Genomic DNA, 18,392 nt, shown 5'->3' on the forward strand with positions numbered 1-18,392 from the left:
GGTTGTCTTTTCATCTTGTTTATGGTTTCCTTTGCTGTGCAAAAGCTTTTAAGTTTCATTAGGTCCCATTTGTTTATTTTTGTTTTTATTTCTATTTCTCTAGGAGGGGGGTCAAAAAGGATCTTGCTGTGATTTATGTCATAGGGCATTCTGCCTATGTTTTCCTCTAAGAGTTTTATAGTGCCTGGCCTTACATTTAGGTCTTTAATCCATTTTGAGTTTATTTTTGTGTATGGTGTTAGGGAGTGTTCTAATTTCATTCTTTTACATATAGCTGTCCAGTTTTCCCAGCACCACTTATTGAAGAGGCTGTCTTTTCTCCATTGTATATTCTTGCCTCCTTTATCAAAATAAGGTGACCATATGTGTGTGGGTTTATCTCTGGGCTTTCTATCCTGTTCCATTGATCTATATTTCTGTTTTTGTGCCAGTACCATCCTGTCTTTTTTGTTTTTTTAATAAATTTATTTATTTTATTTATTTATTTTTGGCTGTGTTGGGTCTTTGTTGCTGTGTGCGGGCTTTCTCTAGTTTCGGTGAGCAGGGGCTACTCTTCGTTGCAGTGTGCGGGCTTCTCGCCGTGGTGGCATCTCATTGTGGATCACAGGCTCTAGGCATGTGGGCTTCAGTAGTTGTGGCATGTGGACTCTACAGCACAGGCTCAGTAGTTGTGGTGCACAGGCTTACTTGCTCTGCAGCATGTGGGATCTTCCCAGACCAGGGCTCGATCCCGTGTCCCCTGCATTGGCAGGTGGATTCTTAACCACTGCACCACCAGGGAAGCCCCATACTGTCTTGATTACTGTAGTTTTGTAGTATAGTCTGAAGTCCAGGAGCCTGATTCCTCCAACTCCGTTTTTCTTTATCAAGATTGCTTTGGCTATTCGGGGTCTTTTGTGTTTCCATACAAATTGTGAAATTTTTTGTTCTAGTTCTGTGAAAAATGCCAGTGGTAGTTTGATAGAGATTGCATTGAATCTGTAGATTGCTTTGGGTAGTATAGTCATTTTCACAATGTTGATTCTTCCAATCCAAGAATATGGTGTATCTCTCCATCTGTTTGTATCATCTTTAATTTCTTTCATCAGTGTCTTTTAGTTTTCTGCATACAGGTCTTTTGTCTCCATAGGTAGGTTTATTCCTAGGTATTTTATTCTTTTTGTTGCAATGTTAAATGGGAGTGTTTTCTTAATTTCTCTTTCAGATCTTTCATCATTAGTGTATAGGAATGCAAGAGATTTCTGTGCATTAATTTTGTATCCTGCTACTTTACCAAATTCATTGATTAGCTCTAGTAGTTTTCTGGTGGCATCTTTAGGATTCTCTATGTATAGTATCACGTCATCTGCAAACAGTGACAGCTTTACTTCTTTTCCGATTTGGATTCCTTTTATTTCTTTTTCTTCTCTGATTGCTGTGGCTAAAACTTCCAAAACTATGTTGAATAATAGTGGTGAGAGTGGGCAACCTTATCTTGTTCCTGATCTTAGTGGAAATGGTTTCAGTTTTTCACCATTGAGAACGATATTGGCTGAGGGTTTGTCATATATGTCCTTTATTATGTTGAGGTAAGTTCCTTCTATGCCTACTTTCTGGAGGGTTTTTATCATAAATGGGTGTTGAATTTTGTCGAAAGCTTTTTCTGCATCTGTTGAGATGATCATATGGTTTTTCTCCTTCAATTTGTTAATATGGTTTATCCCATTGATTGATTTGCATATTTTGAAGAATCCTTGCATTCCTGGGATAAACCCCACTTGATCAGATCATGGTGTATGATCCTTTTAATGTGCTATTGGATTCTGTTTGCTAGTATTTTGTTGAGGATTTTTGCTTCTATATTCATCAGTGATACTGGCCTGTAGTTTTCTTTCTTTGTGATGTCTTTGTCTGGTTTTGGTGTCAGGGTGATGGTGGTCTTGTAGAATGAGTTTGGGAGTGTTCCTCTCCCCTCTATATTTTGGAAGAGTTTGAGAAGTATAGGTGTTAGCTCTTCTCTAAATTAAAAATATTTTTAATCTTTGCTAGTGATCAAATAAACTGATAGTAAAAGATATCTATTTAGAAATGCTGAATTATACTAAAAAGTTAAGATTTTAGAAACTTAAATATTCATTAAAAATTAACATTCATACAAATTTTATGTTTGAAGGCAAACTCAAAAATTCTCACACTTTTGATATCATTCTGAATTGGTAATTCACAAATGATAAACCACAAATAAAACTATAAAGAGATGCATAGAAAACACGAAAAACATCAAAAAATATCCATAACCATTTGGGCCTGAAAAAGCCACAGACGGATTTATTCTAAAGATGTAACTCAACAGACTCAAAAATTTATAAGCACAGAAGATACTTATTGTAACTAAGAGAGAGAAAACTTATTATACAACAAAGGGAGATTAAGTAGCCAATAAAAATATTTTATAAAGCTACATAGACATCTAAAAGAATAACGAATATAGAATGTAAAACGAACATGAAAAATGCAAAACAATTTGAGCCATTTAAAAACTGCATGCATGTGGTGAATTGCACAGTTAAGAATATGCAAGTGGTTTTTGAGTGATAGGTTAAGATTTCTTCCCTCTTTTTTGCAAATTCCTTTTCTAGGACTCTTTTTTTTTTGGCCTATCCTATGTATTTTTTCCCCTTAAATGTTTTTCTTTTGAGGGAGAAAGAAGGAAAGGATGAGTATCTGGAGAAGATACTTCTCTCCCTTCAATTACAGCTAGGTTTCTGCCGACACTAATTTTCTGCAGTGCTGTCAGCTCCTTTTCGGGGGAGTTGATGTGTAGCACTAATCCTGTCTGCTGGCTGCCTCCCTATGCAAATACTTCCAAACCAGAGCATCTTAGACCTATTCAGGGCCCAAGACAACACACTTTTCATTAGCATTTGAAGTGCGAGGGCTGAAAAAGGGGAATGGACAACTTTTTTTTTCTTTTTCTTTTTTTTTTCTTTTGGCTCGAAGCTTTGGGGAGACTTGAAAATGTACGTTTTTCATCCCTTTGCACACATCAGCATTGGCGCAAAACTTCAGAGAGAGCATTGACTGCCCTCAGGGGAAAGCATTCAGGGGGATTTTTACACATACACAGAGGGCCATCGCCTGAAATAAATCACAGAATGGAGGTGGCAGAGATGAAGAGAGAGGGGTTCAGTGGGCTAAGCTACGCGTCCAGAGGCATGAATTTAAATCACGATTTATTTTCTTCTCATTCTGCTCTTGCGTGAACCTCAGTTTCTTAATCTTCAGCAATGAAGAGGGGGCATTGGGAAGAAACAGCCCAAGATTTAAGATGCAAGGCGGGACTCTCATAAAACAGCCCTCTGGAGGGGCTGTGTCTGAAGCCCAGTGGTTAGAGCCTGGTGCGCTGAAATCTAGGTCACAAGTTCAATCCCCTTCTGGGTCAGTTAGCTTTTCTCTGTTCCACAGCCACAGACTAAAGGCCTGAGCCCCTTATTCAGGCCGAATGTCTAACAAAATGTGTGCCCTTGGTCACTGCACAAAACAGCCCAGCCAAAGCCTCGCAAATCTATCCTCCACTGTGGGGACCCGTTGGGAAGCAAAGCTGTCATTGGGGCCCTCAAAGCAGGAGCATCTCTGCAAGGAGGGTACTGGTGGAGTGTGAGGAGTAGGTCCCGGAGGCAGCCAGACTTTGCAGGAGGGAACCCCCGCCCTGCAACCTACTGTGTGACTCTGGGTATGTTATTTAATCTTTCTGAGCCTCAACTGTAGACAGGTAGCTCCTGAATAGGACTGTTTTGACGACTGAATGTGTTAATGGACCGTAAGGAATTAACGCCGTGCCTGGCGTGCACTGAACACTCAGTCACAATTTGTTAGGATTATCATCACTGATCCCCAAGGTAAAACAGTGCTCTAAGGCTACTTTAGGATATCGAGGAGGACGATTGTGAGCGTGAAGGTAAAACAGAGAGGTCTCCGGCTGATATCAGTAAAGAATTTATCATGCCTAAGATATACCAGGTACCGTGATAGACTTTTTGTTTGGGGGGGGGCGGGGTAGTATTAAAAATGATAAATTCCACATGGGTCTTGTCCCAAGGAGCTTATAAAGCTAGATGACCCAACTATAAATCCTGATTTCAGCCAACCACCAACTGGGTTACATTGGATCAGATAACCTTTTGATGCTTCAGTTTCCTTATCTATAAAATGGGGATGGCTTCCCTGGTGGCGCAGTGGTTGAGAATCTGCCTGCCAATGCAGGGGACACGGGTTCGAGCCCTGGTCTGGGAAGATCCCACATGCCGCGGAGCAACTAGGCCCGTGAGCCACAATTACTGAGCCTGCGCGCCTGGAACCTGTGCTCCCAACAAGAGAGGCCGCGATAGTGAGAGGCCCGCGCACCGCGATGAAGAGTGGCCCCCGCTTGCCACAACTAGAGAAAGCCCTCGCACAGAAACGAAGACCCAACACAGCCAAAAATAAATTAATTAATTAAAAAAAAAATTGTTAAAATGACTACCTAGATTTAAAAAAAAAAAAATGGGGATAATAACTATCTACTTCACAGGGTTGTTGTGGAATAAAATGAGTAATACATGTGAAGCACTTAGTACTTATAGTAAGCCTTCAAATGAGTGGATATTTGTACTACAAGAAAATAAAAGCACACTCTTGCCATTCGTCAGCTTTGAAAAAGTTACAGCATCTGGTTGCAAGCTACCTCACAGACTCGGTATTTTTAAAATAATCTGACGACAACTTAGCTTTCTAGTTTTGCTTTTGCGATCCCAATCCACAGCATTCCCCGTACAACATACCTCGCCATTTTCCTTCGGTGATGGGTCCACCTTTCCTTGATGCCTCCTTGCTTCACCTCATCCTTGCATATATCCTCAAGTGCATCCTTCTTGTCCAGACTTTTTCTCTCTCATTTGTCCATCTGGTGAAAAATGCTCAAAATGTCCTTCTTCTCGGAAGCCCTCTCTGAGCTGTCCAGAAGAATTTCTTGCCTCCTCTAACTACAGGTTTCCACATGTCCAAGGATAAATGGCACAGATCCAAAGCCTCTTAAAGTGGATCTGAGATAGGAGGGAAGGGGGCAGGGCACAACCATTAAAAGAGTGACATAGTCCTTGAGGACATGACAAAAACTGGTTAAAACCGATTAGGCCCAAGATGGCGGAAGATTCGACTTCCCATAGACCTTGAGCCTCATTATACACTCATTGTAATGCATTAGCATATGCTAAATGACATGCCTGCAGGCACCACGGCAGTTCCGACCACAAAAGGCCAGAAAGTGGGCAGTGGCCCAATTCCTGGAAATCCTACCCCTTCCCCAAAATTGTTGGACTAATCCTCCCATCTATTAGCCTATGAAATTACCCAGCCTATAAAAACTAACCACCCCATATTTCAGGGCTGCTTTCACTTTCCAAGACAATCCCATGCCCTGGGGCTGCTCTCACCTTCTGAGACTGACTGCATTTCTGCTTATGGAATGTGTATCTGTCTCAGTGAACCTGCTTTCACTTTACTATGGCTCGCTCTTGAATTCTTTCCTGCAGTGAAGCCAAGGACCCTCACTTAGCTGCTCATCTCAGGAGCTCACCCGAGACCTGGAACATGACCATCCTCTTGTGCCCAATTTTCCTGCAACACCTTTACAAATGAAGAAGAAGAAGGAGGTCTTTTTCCCCTCCCCACTTTTCCTTTGATTATAAAAATGTAGCCCACTTAGTTCTTAGGGCAGAGACCTTTGCCTGCCCACTTGTATCCTTCACAAGTATCCTATATTAATAAATCTACTTCTTACCTATCACTTCTATTACTTTTCCCTCACTGAATTCCTTCTGCACCGAGACATGAAGAACCTGAGTTTCATTAAGTCCTGAGATGAGTTGTGTGGTTTCAGTCGGAAGACTGGGTTCTAGTCCCATCTGAGGTGCGGTTTCAGATCTGTTTAAAGCAGGGACAAAACTTAAAGAAAATAATGAAAAAGAGGTTTCCAGTTGGCCTTTTAAGGGGAGGCAATCTCTCTGCCCCTTTCCATTGGATAGAGCAGAATGTGAAGATACGGAGGAAAAAGGCTGTCACCCAGTTCTGTTTATAATTTCTTCCATTTTCTCACTGCACGTGGTACCTTTATTGAGGTAGCCTGGCTTTGTGTCCATGACAACTCCATTTTGTACTTGATTCATCTCAGAACTGATTCTTTTTCAAGGTGGAATGAGTGAAGGGGCAAGCCTTGAGCCCATTCATGAGTAGATTTGGCAATTGATTTCATTTCAAGATCTAACTGATTTAACCCTGAGAAGGGATGAACCCAGGACTGCTAGATTGAGACTGCATCTAGGATTAGTAGGAAAGAGTGATGTGGTTGATTAATGATGTCTGCATCAGGTGCTAGAAAGAAGAGATGTTGCACTTTTGCTACATATTTGCAAACTCTGCCTGAGGAGTTATAATATGTTCCTAACACTTGCCATATATTTTATCTGGAAGTTGGAGGTCACTTGAAATGAGCTTTGCCATGTTCTCTCTTCTCTTCCTAATTATTTCCTTGTATTTTTACCTAGCCTCTTCTAGTAAGCAACTCTCTTAAGGGAAAAAGGTAATTTATCCCCTCTTACCCTTGATCCAGTCCTCTCCCATCTGCTCCAGATCTGAAAAAATAAAAACTCCAGATGCATACATTCACTGCCTCCTTGATATTTCCACTAGAAAAATGGAAGTGAACATGGCCAAAACAAAAATCTTATGCTTCCCCCCTAAATCTGCTCCTCCCATTATCTTTGCTGTTTCCATGAATAGCAATACCATTCTTTAATTGATCAGGCCACAAAACTTGGAGTGGTCCTTGACTCTTTTTCTTCTCTCTACTCCCACATCTGATCCATCAACAAATCCTCTTGACTCTGTATCTTCAAAGTAATCTAAATCCTACCCCTTCTCATCTCCATCACCACCCTCCAAGTCCAAGCTACCAGCATTTCTCACCTGGATTAAGGCAAGGTTACCGAGTCCAAGCTCATCCTTCTCACCACACGGCAGGCCAATAAATCAAGAGACGAATTGTTGAGGCAAGGAATACTGACTTTATCTGGAATGCCAGCAGACTGAGAAGATGGTGAACTAGTGTCCCAAGCAACGATCTTGCCTGAGTTAGAATTCAGGTTTCTTTTATACTGAAAGGGAGGGAGTAAAGTCGAACATTTCCTGGTTTCGGTCAGCCTCGGAGGCTATGTGTTAATTTCTTCCTTCCTGCAGTCATTCACAGGTGGGCCTGGTCAGAATGTTTCCTGTGAGCCAAACAAAGGTATCTTAACCTAACAGTCCTTACCTGGAAGGCAGGGTTCCCAGAGAACGGTCCATTATGGATAATTTAAGCTTATAGGCAACAACCCTTTAGTGATTAACTTGTAATAGAATGCAAAGTTTCTTCCCTGTTTCAGCAATGGCTTCTTAACTAGTTTCTTTGTTTCCATCCTTGCTCCCTACGTCCATTCTCATCAGAGCAGTCAGTGTGATCCTATTTAAATATAGCCAGGTCTTACCACTCTCTGCTCAAAAATCTTCCATGTTTTTCTTTCTTTCTTTTTTTTTCATAATAAAAGCCAATGTCTAAAAAAAAAGGGTACAAATGAACTTATTTACAACACAGAAGTTGAGTCACGGATGTAGAAAACAAACTTACGGTTACTAGGGGATAAGGCAGGGAGCCATAAATTGGGAGATTGGGATTGACATATACACACTACTGTATATAAAACAGATAACTAATAAGAACCTGCTGTATATCACAGGGAACTCTACTCAATACTCTGTAATGGCCTATATGGGAAAAGAATCTAAAAAAAAAAAGAGTGGATATATGTATGTGTATAACTGATTCACTTTGCTGTACACCTGAAACTAATACAACATTGTAAATCAACTGTACTCCAATAAAATTTTTTTTAAAAAGTGTTTTGGGGCTTCCCTGGTGGCGCAGTGGTTGAGAATCTGCCTGCCAATGCAGGGGACACGGGTTCGAGCCCTGGTCTGGGAAGATCCCACATGCCGTGGAGCAACTGGGCCCGTGAGCCACAACTACTGAGCCTGCACGTCTGGAGCCTGTGCTCCGCAACAAGAGAGGCCGCGATAGTGAGAGGCCCGCGCACCACGATGAAGAGTGGCCCCCGCTTGCCGCAACTAGAGGAAGCCCTCGCACAGAAACGAAGACCCAACACAGCCATAAATTAATTAATTAATTATTTTTTAAAAAGTGTTTTGCATAATGAGAACCTCAAAAAAAAAAAAGCCAATGTCCTCTCAGTGGCTGTTTACAATCTAGGACATCACCTCTTACTACTCTTCCCTTGCTCACTCTATTTTAGGCACATTGGCCCTTTGCTGCTCTTGGGACACATAAATCTCACTCCTACCTCAGGGCCTTTGCACATGCTATTTCCTCTGACCAGAATGCTTTTTCCCTAGGTAATCTCTTTGGAAAATTCTCTGATCTCCTTCAGTTCTTTTCTCAGATGTCACATTCTCAGTGAGTCCTTCCCAACCATCCTGCTTAAAATGCCACCCTCCCCCGACCCTGCCCCAGCACTTCCTACCTCCTTCCCTGCTTTATTTTTCTCCAAAGCACTTCTTCCATCAGAGGTTCTGTGTATTTATTTATTTGGTTGGCTGGTTGTTGTCTGTTATCTGTGATAACAACCAGCCAACCAAATAACCCTCCACTAAAATATGAGCTACATGAGGGGAGTTCCCCTGTAGTATTGTTCCCTGTAGTATTCCCTGGGCTTAGAAGAGGGCCTGGCACAGAGTAGCCAATCAGTGAAAATTTGATGAATGAATATAACAAGCTTAACACTGTGCCTGGTATACAGCAGATGTTCAATAATTTTTTTTTTTCTCACTAGGTTTTTGTGCGGACCAAAAAGGGTTATGAATGAAGAAACAGGATGTATTTCTATAAAATGCTACACAATTCTCAGACACTACTACCTTTATGGCTGTGTTTATCACAGTGCCTTGTATTTGGCTCATACGGATTTTGAGCCGGGATTTTGATGGGATTGTTGCCAGAAACAGACACTGGGACAGCTATAGCCTCTTATCTGCTGCAGGCTAGAAATCCAGATGACCAAGTAATTTTAATTATGTTTAAAATGAGAGTAAATGTTTTTATTGTGTTCTCATGGCTGTATATGCAAGATAAATCCTATAGAGAATAGTCACAAGTGTTCAAAACTTATGGCCACCTGAAGCCATTTAGTGCCAGGGCAAGTAGGCCTAGACACCTCACCAGCTCCAGGGTATCCCTGTACAGACCTGGATAAACAAACCTTAGCCATTAAGAAAAGATTAGAGGTCCAGTTATATTAGATATCAAGAAAGAAAAATGTAACATATTTTAGGAAGGTTTTCATAACAAATGGTCAACATTTTATAAAACCTTATCTTTGAATCTCATCAGAGCAAGCTTCAAGCCTCTAGAAAATCAATTTATGTGAATTCCTCCAGCTTTCAAAAATACTAGAAATGGCATTATTATTTACATACTGCAAATAGCTAGAAATACAAGGAAATAAAAGGCTTAGAAACTGGTCTGTTCTCGTTTCCACTGCCTTCTCCCTTCCCCGACATTGTTTCCTATACTGACAGTCAAGTATTTTCTGTACATTTCAGAATGGCCCATTTGTTATTTTTACTGTACTTTTAATGGGTTTCCTTCAGAGGTTTAAGAAGGATGATTTCTCTGGAAAGAAAATAAAACTGAAAGTGTCCTGTAATGACCAGGGATAGGATGAGGTAAGCCAATTTGAGGAAAACAAAATAACACTAAATAACTCAGCAAGGGTTTTGCTAAAAGGGGCCAGATAAACAATTAATAGTAGATCATTCTAATGAATTATCAAGGCATAAGTTAGACCTTAATCCTGCTCCTAGTTGGAAAAGGCTCTGAGGAGGTGGTGATGAGATGGTGCTTTTCCCAAAGACACCAGCAGAACTTCCTCTGGTTACTGTAGAGTTCAAGGCTTAGAAGGAGAGTCCGTGAGCCTTAAGGGGCTGAAGAGCAACATTCCTCTTCTTCCCTGTTCAGGCCAGGACAGGCTGGGGCTCTGGAGAGATGACCTCAGGAGAGTTACCGACAAACATCACAGCTTGCTATCCCCAGAGATTTGGAAACACATTGTCTGTTTTATTTTTCTCAGCTCCCTTGGGACCCAAACTATTGCCACATAACATATAAATAATCTTCTTTTAGAAGTATTTATGTTCAAGCACAAAGGAGAACAGCCAAAACCAATAATAAAAAGCCATCAGCATTTAGTGTAAGTGGGCTAACTTCCTGATTATGGGTGTCAGACCAGGACACCCACTAATCACTGATGAGGACTTCAGGGAACGTAAGCCCTTGAACCCATGTCTTCCTGCCCTTCTGAGACCTGGCTCCAGCAGTCTTCTTGCCCCTCTCCTGATTCTTTAGCCTCTGCCCCTCAGCCTAGAAGCATGCTCAAGTGTCCTGAGAAAACCACCTTCTCTCCAGTTTCTTTTGCTCTTCCAGGCTTTTCATAGTGAAGGCATGCCTGCTTTCCCCAATTCCTCATTTTCCAGTCCTGCATGAGCTCCTCCAGGCTGCCTTCCACCTCATCATGGCCATGAACTTGCTAAGTTCACTGTTGACCCAATGGACATCCAATTATATTTTTCCTCTCTCTGCATGAAGTGCTCTATTTCCCAGCGCATTTCTTTCACGGAGGGTTTGCAATCATGGCCACTTTTTGGAGAGGAGAAGGGTGGGGCTTCCAGAGTTAAGGATATTTGCCTAAAGCTACACAGGTAATTCTGCCCAAGCAGCATGTGAACCCAGCGACAGCCAGCACTATAGGCTATGTCTTCCCTCCACAGCACACCACCTGCCAGGCTGAAATCCTCCTCAAGCCTCGTAACAAAGTAGAATTGAGATAAATGAGCTTCTCTGTGGGCAAATAAAAGGTAAGAAATGTGTTTAGAGACAGAGAATCTGCGTAAACCTGAAGGATGAGGAGCTGTGAGCTAAAGTTATTGTCCCAGAGGAAGCATCCAAAGGGCTGAGAATCATAGAACTCTAGGTCAGGAAGAAACTTTACCTATTCTAGAAGACAGCAGCTCCAAGTGTTACAATATTCATCTATTTCACAAACACTTTTTGTTTAAGCACCTTTAAAAATGCTTGGGTTAATACAGAGCTTAATTAGACAAAGGCCTTTGCCTAGAAAAGCTTACCGCAGAGCAGAGTAGATACTGCATGCATGTGAATAGCTTCCTGAATGAGGTGATGCCTATGGGGCGTGCTGTCAGAAGGGGACAGGTAAGGCTCCAAATGGTTCCCGCCCAGAAAGAGTATTGAATACAAGATGGAAAACCTTACTCTGTCCTCGGGCAAAAGAGCACACCTCTGGGTTGTGTGATAGATGCAAAGTTGACAGATGGAGAAAGTCCAGTTAAGGGAAAGCAAAATGCTTAAGCCATAGAATGGTTTCTGAATTAGCTATAAATAATGTGACTAGGATCCTGTTCTGGGATGAGAAGAGCTAAGAAAAATACGTAGTGATACCTGTAAACTTAGAAAACATGTAAACTTAGAAATCTTAAACTAATGTAAGGACATCCCCAAATTTGGATGCAGGTAGCTTTATGGCAAGTAGTAGGTAGTACTTTACATAATTAATAGACAAAGATTGAAAATACAGAGCAAATGTAGCTGGAATGCTCGAGAAATGAGCTAGTATGGAGAACTGCGATATTCAAAGAGTTGAAATATTATTTTTTTCAATAGCAAATTTTCCCCCAAGTTAAATGGCCAGAGCATTGCACTGTTTTTAGTTTCTACATTTACTTTTCATGACAGTTCTCTCTTCCTTGCTGTCAGCTGTCACTTTTGCTTGCCATCAGTGTTTCTCCTCTTCTTTTCCCTTATCTCCTAATGCAATCATCTTAATCTGTTGTAAGCTTGGAAGCCAGATAATTGAGCTTATTAGAATTCTGTGTAGATCAAGAGTTTATTCCAAAGGCAACATAAGTAGTTACGAACAGCAGGCACGTAACATTGCCTGACTGATGACATTTTCCAAGAATATTGTCATACTTGTCAGGATCAGTGATGACACTGACACAATCATCAACCAAAGCCAAAGCACAGTTTAACCACGCGTTATATTTCAATTTTATCAAAATTTGATCTCTATCATGTTTGGTGCTAATTTATACTTCTTACTAATTTCATAGATCCTCTAACTGCTCAACTAATCCATTTTTGAGCACCCAGCTGGGCAAGTAAGAGTGAAGTCTCTGTGTCACCTTAGTTATGATCAGTGGAAGGTCTGATCAGAATAGTGGCTGTGGGAGAGGAGGAATATTACAGGACATTTCAGAAGCATAATTATTAGAATTTCCTGCATGATGCGGGGAGGGGTGATGAGAAACTGTGAGATGTTGAACAGGACTCCACATTTTGGACGAGGGAGCACAAAGAAGTCAAGGGGAGCTAGTGTGGTGTGAAGGGAAGGGACGTAGTTGAGTTTGGTTTGGAACAGGTGGGGTTTGAAATGCTTTGAGATATCTAGGTAATTTCCAAAGTTTGGGTTGTCTTCAAGATGTCAACATATTTAAAACATGCATCGGGGGCTTCTCTGGTGGCGCAGTGGTTGAGACTCTGCCTGCCAATGCAGGGGACACGGGTTCGAGCCCTGGTCTGGGAAGATCCCACATGCCGCGGAGCAACTAGGCCCGTGAGCCACAACTACTGAGCCTGCGTGTCTGGAGCCTGTGCTCTGCAACAAGAGAGGTCGCGATAGTGAGAGGCCCGCGTACCGCGATGAAGAGTGGCCCCCGCTTGCCGCAACTAGAGAAAGCCCTAGCACAGAAACGAAGACCCAACACAGCCAAAAATAAATTAATTAATTAATTAAAAAACAAACAAACAAACCAAAAACATGCATCGGTATCAAACTTCTCAAACACAAGTAAGACCTTGTGTTTGAATTCCCTAGGATACTTGTTGGGTGACTTATAAGGAGCTAATGTTCTGTGTGACCAGGTGAGGGGAAGAGGCAGAGAAATAAGAGCTATGACTGTTCCAGTGACCGCTCAAGCCCCTTGCGTACCTTTAAGCTTATGAAGCCCAGTAAAGTGCTTATTCTAAAGGCAGAGAATCCTTTCTCAGACTCATACTAGAACTGGGTTCAGGGCCATTTCTTCAAAGTCACAGAAGGGACTCATTCAGTGACTCCAGTAAATGGGTAAAATCTCTTTCAGTCTTGATGGATCATGTCAGAGAAAGCCCAGTGAGAATTACGTGGTAAAATCTCTCACTGGAATCATTCTGTTCTATGCTAGTCATCCTAAGGATACCTAACACTCATTTATGTAATTAAACAAGTGTGTATATAGCACTCCAATATACCAGAGTCTGTGCTAAGTGCTTTATAAATACTAACCCATTTAATTTTATATCAACCCTATCATTAGGTATAATTATTATCCACATTTTATAGATAAGGAAACTAAAATAAAAGGTTAATAAAATTTTCCAAAGTCACACAGAGAGTAAGTGATGGAATTGGGATTCAAATCCAGGCTGTCTGACCCCAGAGCCTATGATGTACTATTGTTCATATCAGCCAATTAACTTAAATCAAGTTTCTAGGTTGAAGAAATAAAAATTGTATCTGTATATAACTTGTGTGTAAGAAGATCTTGGCACTTTGTTCTACTTCCGTTTGCTCTAAGTACCTCCAATTTGATATAAAATTATTAGGATTGATATGAAGAAATGGATTTGCCTGTTTGCTCATGCCCTCCTTCTTTCAAAAATAATTGAAGATGTAATTAACATGTTCTACAAATCTGGAGGCATTGAATTTAAATTGCTAGTTGGAGTACCTCCTGTAGAAAACATCCATTAAGCATTGTAAAATGCCAGCCCACAGAGAAGAAAGGTACAAATATTTTGGGATTGGAGATTATAAAGTCAGGATAGACTCACACTTGGGAGGAAGCCTGATAATATTAGTAACAGCAAACACATTCTAATTATTGTGTTCCAGGCACTCTTCTAGAAAATTTATACACAGGGACTAAGTTGACAATGGAGAAACCAAACCACAGAGAAGTTAAGTAACTTGCCCAAGGTCACCAACAAGTACATGGTGGAACTGGATTTGAACTCAGGCAGCTAACCCCAGATCCTGTGCTCTTACCTGCTCTGCTGCATTAATCCAAGCTAGTCACATAGCAGCTAGCAATAAAGGGGGAGAATGATTGGCATCTCTGATGGAGGCTTTCTGGGCCAAGTCCCACAGGAAGTCAAGAGAATCCCAGGAGAGATTCCTAGTACCATGAGATCACTTTACGACATAAAAGAACAACTCTCCATACCTGGGACCCACTAAAATCTGGTGAGGGTGACAGTGAGGCTCCCTGGGATTGTGTTACTGGCATCATGGAAGGGATGCAGCTAGGTCATTTGTACCATAATCCCCAAAGTCAGTGTTAGGGATCTAAATTGTGATTTTAGTCTGCAATAGTTCCCTCCATTTGTGACATTCATTCTGATTCAGTCACCACTTGAATTGAATCAGTCCCATTTTTGCCTTTACAGCATAGCAAATTAAAATTTAATTTGATCAAAAAAAAATCAAGAAAAAGTTGCTGATAATAATTTACACAATTTAAAGGGGCACTGAATTAAGAGTTTAAACTAGATGACTGGCTTTGGGCAATTCTCTGACACACTACGTGGGCATTTGTTTAATCATCTGTAAAGTAAAGGGAGAAGAAACCAACAGTTATTGATTGCTTTTTATGTTCTAGGTACTTCCCATATGTTTGACTCATTTACTCCTCATAATATTAGTAACTGATAGATTAATGTCAGTTTTCAAGGTTGAGAAAACAGGAGATTAGAGAAGTTAAGAATTTGCCTAAAGTCATTCAGCTAGCAGGAATCAAAACATCAAAGTTTATGCATTTTTTTTGTATTTTTCTTTCTTTCTTCCTTCTTTTCTTTCTTTCTTTCTTACTTTCTTTCACACTTCACCTCCTTTTCACCACTGAAGATCTATAATTCCAGAATTTTAGAAGTCACAAAGGGACATGGTATTGCTGCTATTCTTCAACTCTAGTGCTACTACCTAGGGGACCACCACGTCAATTCACTTTTACCTCCATCTCTTGGGAGTTCTCCTGGGATTCTGATTTAATAGTCAAGTACAATGGAAAAGTATTTTTATTCTCACTTCCAAAATTTAGATTTAATCAACAGTATGATGGCTGCGTGTTCTATGCTTCATGCAGTGGGTCTATGGTAACCCATTAAAATGAAAAACTTAAATGCATAACCTCCCTTAGGAGGTTAACTTATGTCTAAGGAGTGACAGGTATTGGGGAAGAGAATTTGATTATAGGTATTGTTTGCATGGTCTATTTTAATCTTGAAATATTTGAAAAGACTTGACCTAAAGACGAGAAGGGACCTGTTTTTGGCAGTGGGGTTTTTCTATTCTTACAAATGTAATTTTGTCCCTGCTGAAAATTCAGAAGTTGCTTTGTCCAAAGGACACTGACATCCTATACTATGCTTTATTTGCCATCTTATACCGCGCACTAAACCACACGGGGCGAACTTCAAACAACTCAGCTATAGGAATGTATATCTGGTTTGAAAACTGAGGTCAGCCCCAGTGTGCTTCCTCCTGTTGCTCCCAGAGGAGGTGAAGACATCTGTGAACACATCCTCTCACTGCTTTTGTCTTCTTTTATTTTTATAAAATGGCCATCAGACACCCAAGCACTTAAACATCTTTCATTTCATCCAGAGATTACCGTCTCCATGGCAGTTGTTTTGGGTATTAGTAACAAAGCCAAATATGGACTTCTGACGAGTTCCAAGAAAGAATGTGAGTGGAATGGATTATTAGAGTAATTTGTAATCATTTGAGAAAAAGTTGCCCCACACCCGTCTCTGGGATTATTATGTTCAAATAACTTACCGATATAGAAGCTAGATAAAGAGAACTAAAAGACTTTTCTCTTATACAAGGACACAGACAACCTTGGATGATATCACCAAAGGCATAAACAGAAGCCCAAATTGTGCAATCATAAGTTAGAAACAAAATGAGATTATACCAAAGAAAGTGGGCACCCATGTATACTAGTAGACAGGAGTTCCCATCAAGACGCTTTTGGTGTTCTTAAAAAATTCTAAGTACACTTTTGTTTCAGAGAGATTTCCTGCTTATTCCTTCTGCTTGGAATACTTTTCTTCCAGACAGCCACATCGCTCACTTCCTTAATCCTTCAAGTCCCTGCTCAAATGAGGCCTACCCTGATCAGCCCTGCCTAAAATTGAAACTACCTGTTGCCACCTACCCACAGAATTCTCTATTGTCCTTAACTTGCTTACTGTATTTCTATAGTATTTACCACATACTCCCCTACTATTTTCTCTCCACTAGGATGTCAGCTCTCAAGGGCTAGAATTTTGGTCTGTTTTGTTCTCTGAAAGAACTCAGAGTCAAGGTTTGGGGAAAACAAGTAACAGGGCAGGAGTGCGAAACAGAGAAAACAGATAGTATCTAGGCAGAAACTAGATAAGCTCTGAAAGAGTACAGGTCAAGGGCAAAAAAGGGCAGCAATAACAGTTTTCTCGAATAACGTAAAAGCAGCTACACTTACAGTTATTAGCTGAGGAGGAAAAAGTTAGTGTATGGCTGAACAAGTTTCAAGATGTTTGGCAATACAGACAAGTACTATGGTGAGCATTTGCCATGCTTTCCACTGCCCGGCAGCTGAATCACCTCCATCAGTCAGGATAGGCAAGGTTAAGCTACAGTAACAAACAATCCCCCAAATTGCTGTGGCTTTAAATAATGACATTGATTTCTGACTCACACTACTTGTCCATCACTGGTTGGTAAGGAGGCTTTGCTCACTGTAGCCACTCGGGACTTAGCTGAAAGTAACACCATCTTACCATACTTCCATATTTGCAGAGGTAGGGAAAAGTAAATTGGGAGAACCATATGCTGACTTTTACTGCTTCTGTCCTGATGTGAAACATGCCATTATTACTCATATTTAACTGGTCAGAGTTAGTCACATTGCTAAACCTGAGTCAATGGGGGTAAATAATGCACTTCTCCTACGATAAGGGTAGTGAATATAACTGATGATTAACAGTCTACCTCATCCAGTACTGTAACTGGGAACTTACCTATCTTATGGCTCCTGGAGGGAAGCAGAGCCTGTCTCCTACCATAGAAATGATAAGTATCTGATAATTTGCCTGCCCAGCCTTCCTGCCCCTAATCGTATGCACTGGGGTATGATTTGAACTAGGGTTGATGATAAAAAGCACAGTGGGAGGGGAGAATTCTTTCTGGCAAGACGCTGGTGGCAGCAGCATCTGATTTCCAGGGACAGTTGTGGCAACCACTCCAGTAACGACTTCCCGCATCATAAGTATAAACTGGGGTATTCAGAGTCCAGTGGTGACCAACACGGAATCCTCACCTGATAGTATGTGATGCGATTCAGAACATAGTTACGGCTATGTTGCTTCCTGTCACACCTCTACATTTTAAATCCTAGTTCTCCAGCATTCCAATCAGTTCTGTGAGCTCCCCAGTGTCTTTTCAGTTAATACCTTTAAACCAGCTCATACGTCTCTGTTACTTGCATCTAAGAATCATGATTAATACACGTGATCTCTTCTTATCCTATTTATCATAATATTTTGCAAACAGCTGAACAAAAGCTGCTTTGGCTAAATGGAAGAATATGATTCCTATCACTTTAAATTTAGTGTTTTTTTTCCATAAAGTTATCAATGGACATAAACTAAAAAAAATTTCTCCAAGGTACGAAAAGCAATACTCTTCTTTCTACTGCATTAATCTCTTCTAATTTTGACATGATTGACAAGATCATTTGATTAGTGCATGATGAAATTCAGACTGTCTTGGAAGGGGGTATCAATGACATGGTTTCGTGGCCATCGGTTATGCTCACAAACTGGATTCTGTGGCTATAGAGGAAGCACTAGCCTGTTTCTCTTGGCAGCTGTTTTTATACTGGTGGGATGTATTTGAGGATGTGTTGCCATAATGACAACAACAACAACAACAACAAAATATGTATTGAGACATCGTCATTTGTCAGGAGCCAAGTTTCATACTTTATATACATTATATTGGCTAAAATAAAGACATACTTGTGGTACTCTGGGAAGGCCTGGAAATTTGGCGGTATGGTCCCATTCTTAGAATGTGAAGTGATTCAAGCAAAGTCAAGGCTGCAGACTTAGCTAGATTGCCAAATAATAAATGTTTGCTATTCATCTCCAGGGAAACTGGGTAAGAGAGTAT

General features: G+C 40.8%; 2 long non-coding RNA genes across 3 annotated transcripts in view; one reads left to right on the forward strand and one right to left on the reverse strand.

Annotated features, from left to right (window-relative positions):
• Positions 1 to 18,392, forward strand: part of LOC309608954 — a 1,139,914-nt gene that overhangs the window by 818,240 nt on the left and 303,282 nt on the right. The window lies entirely within an intron of this gene.
• LOC309608947 overlaps positions 16 to 18,392 on the reverse strand; it is a 36,622-nt gene continuing 18,245 nt past the window's right edge. The window contains exons 2-3 of one of the 2 annotated variants that reach the window (XR_014233161.1): positions 5,798 to 7,283; positions 16 to 5,060 (exon numbers count right to left, since the gene is read on the reverse strand). This is a non-coding gene — a long non-coding RNA (uncharacterized lncRNA). Of the gene's footprint in view, positions 7,284 to 18,392 lie in introns of both variants that reach the window. The other variant, XR_014233162.1, reaches the window with a different exon arrangement.

The sequence above is a fragment of the Balaenoptera borealis genome, assembly GCF_965194805.1.
Source record: "Balaenoptera borealis genome assembly, chromosome: 13".
Lineage (NCBI taxonomy): Eukaryota > Metazoa > Chordata > Mammalia > Artiodactyla > Balaenopteridae > Balaenoptera > Balaenoptera borealis.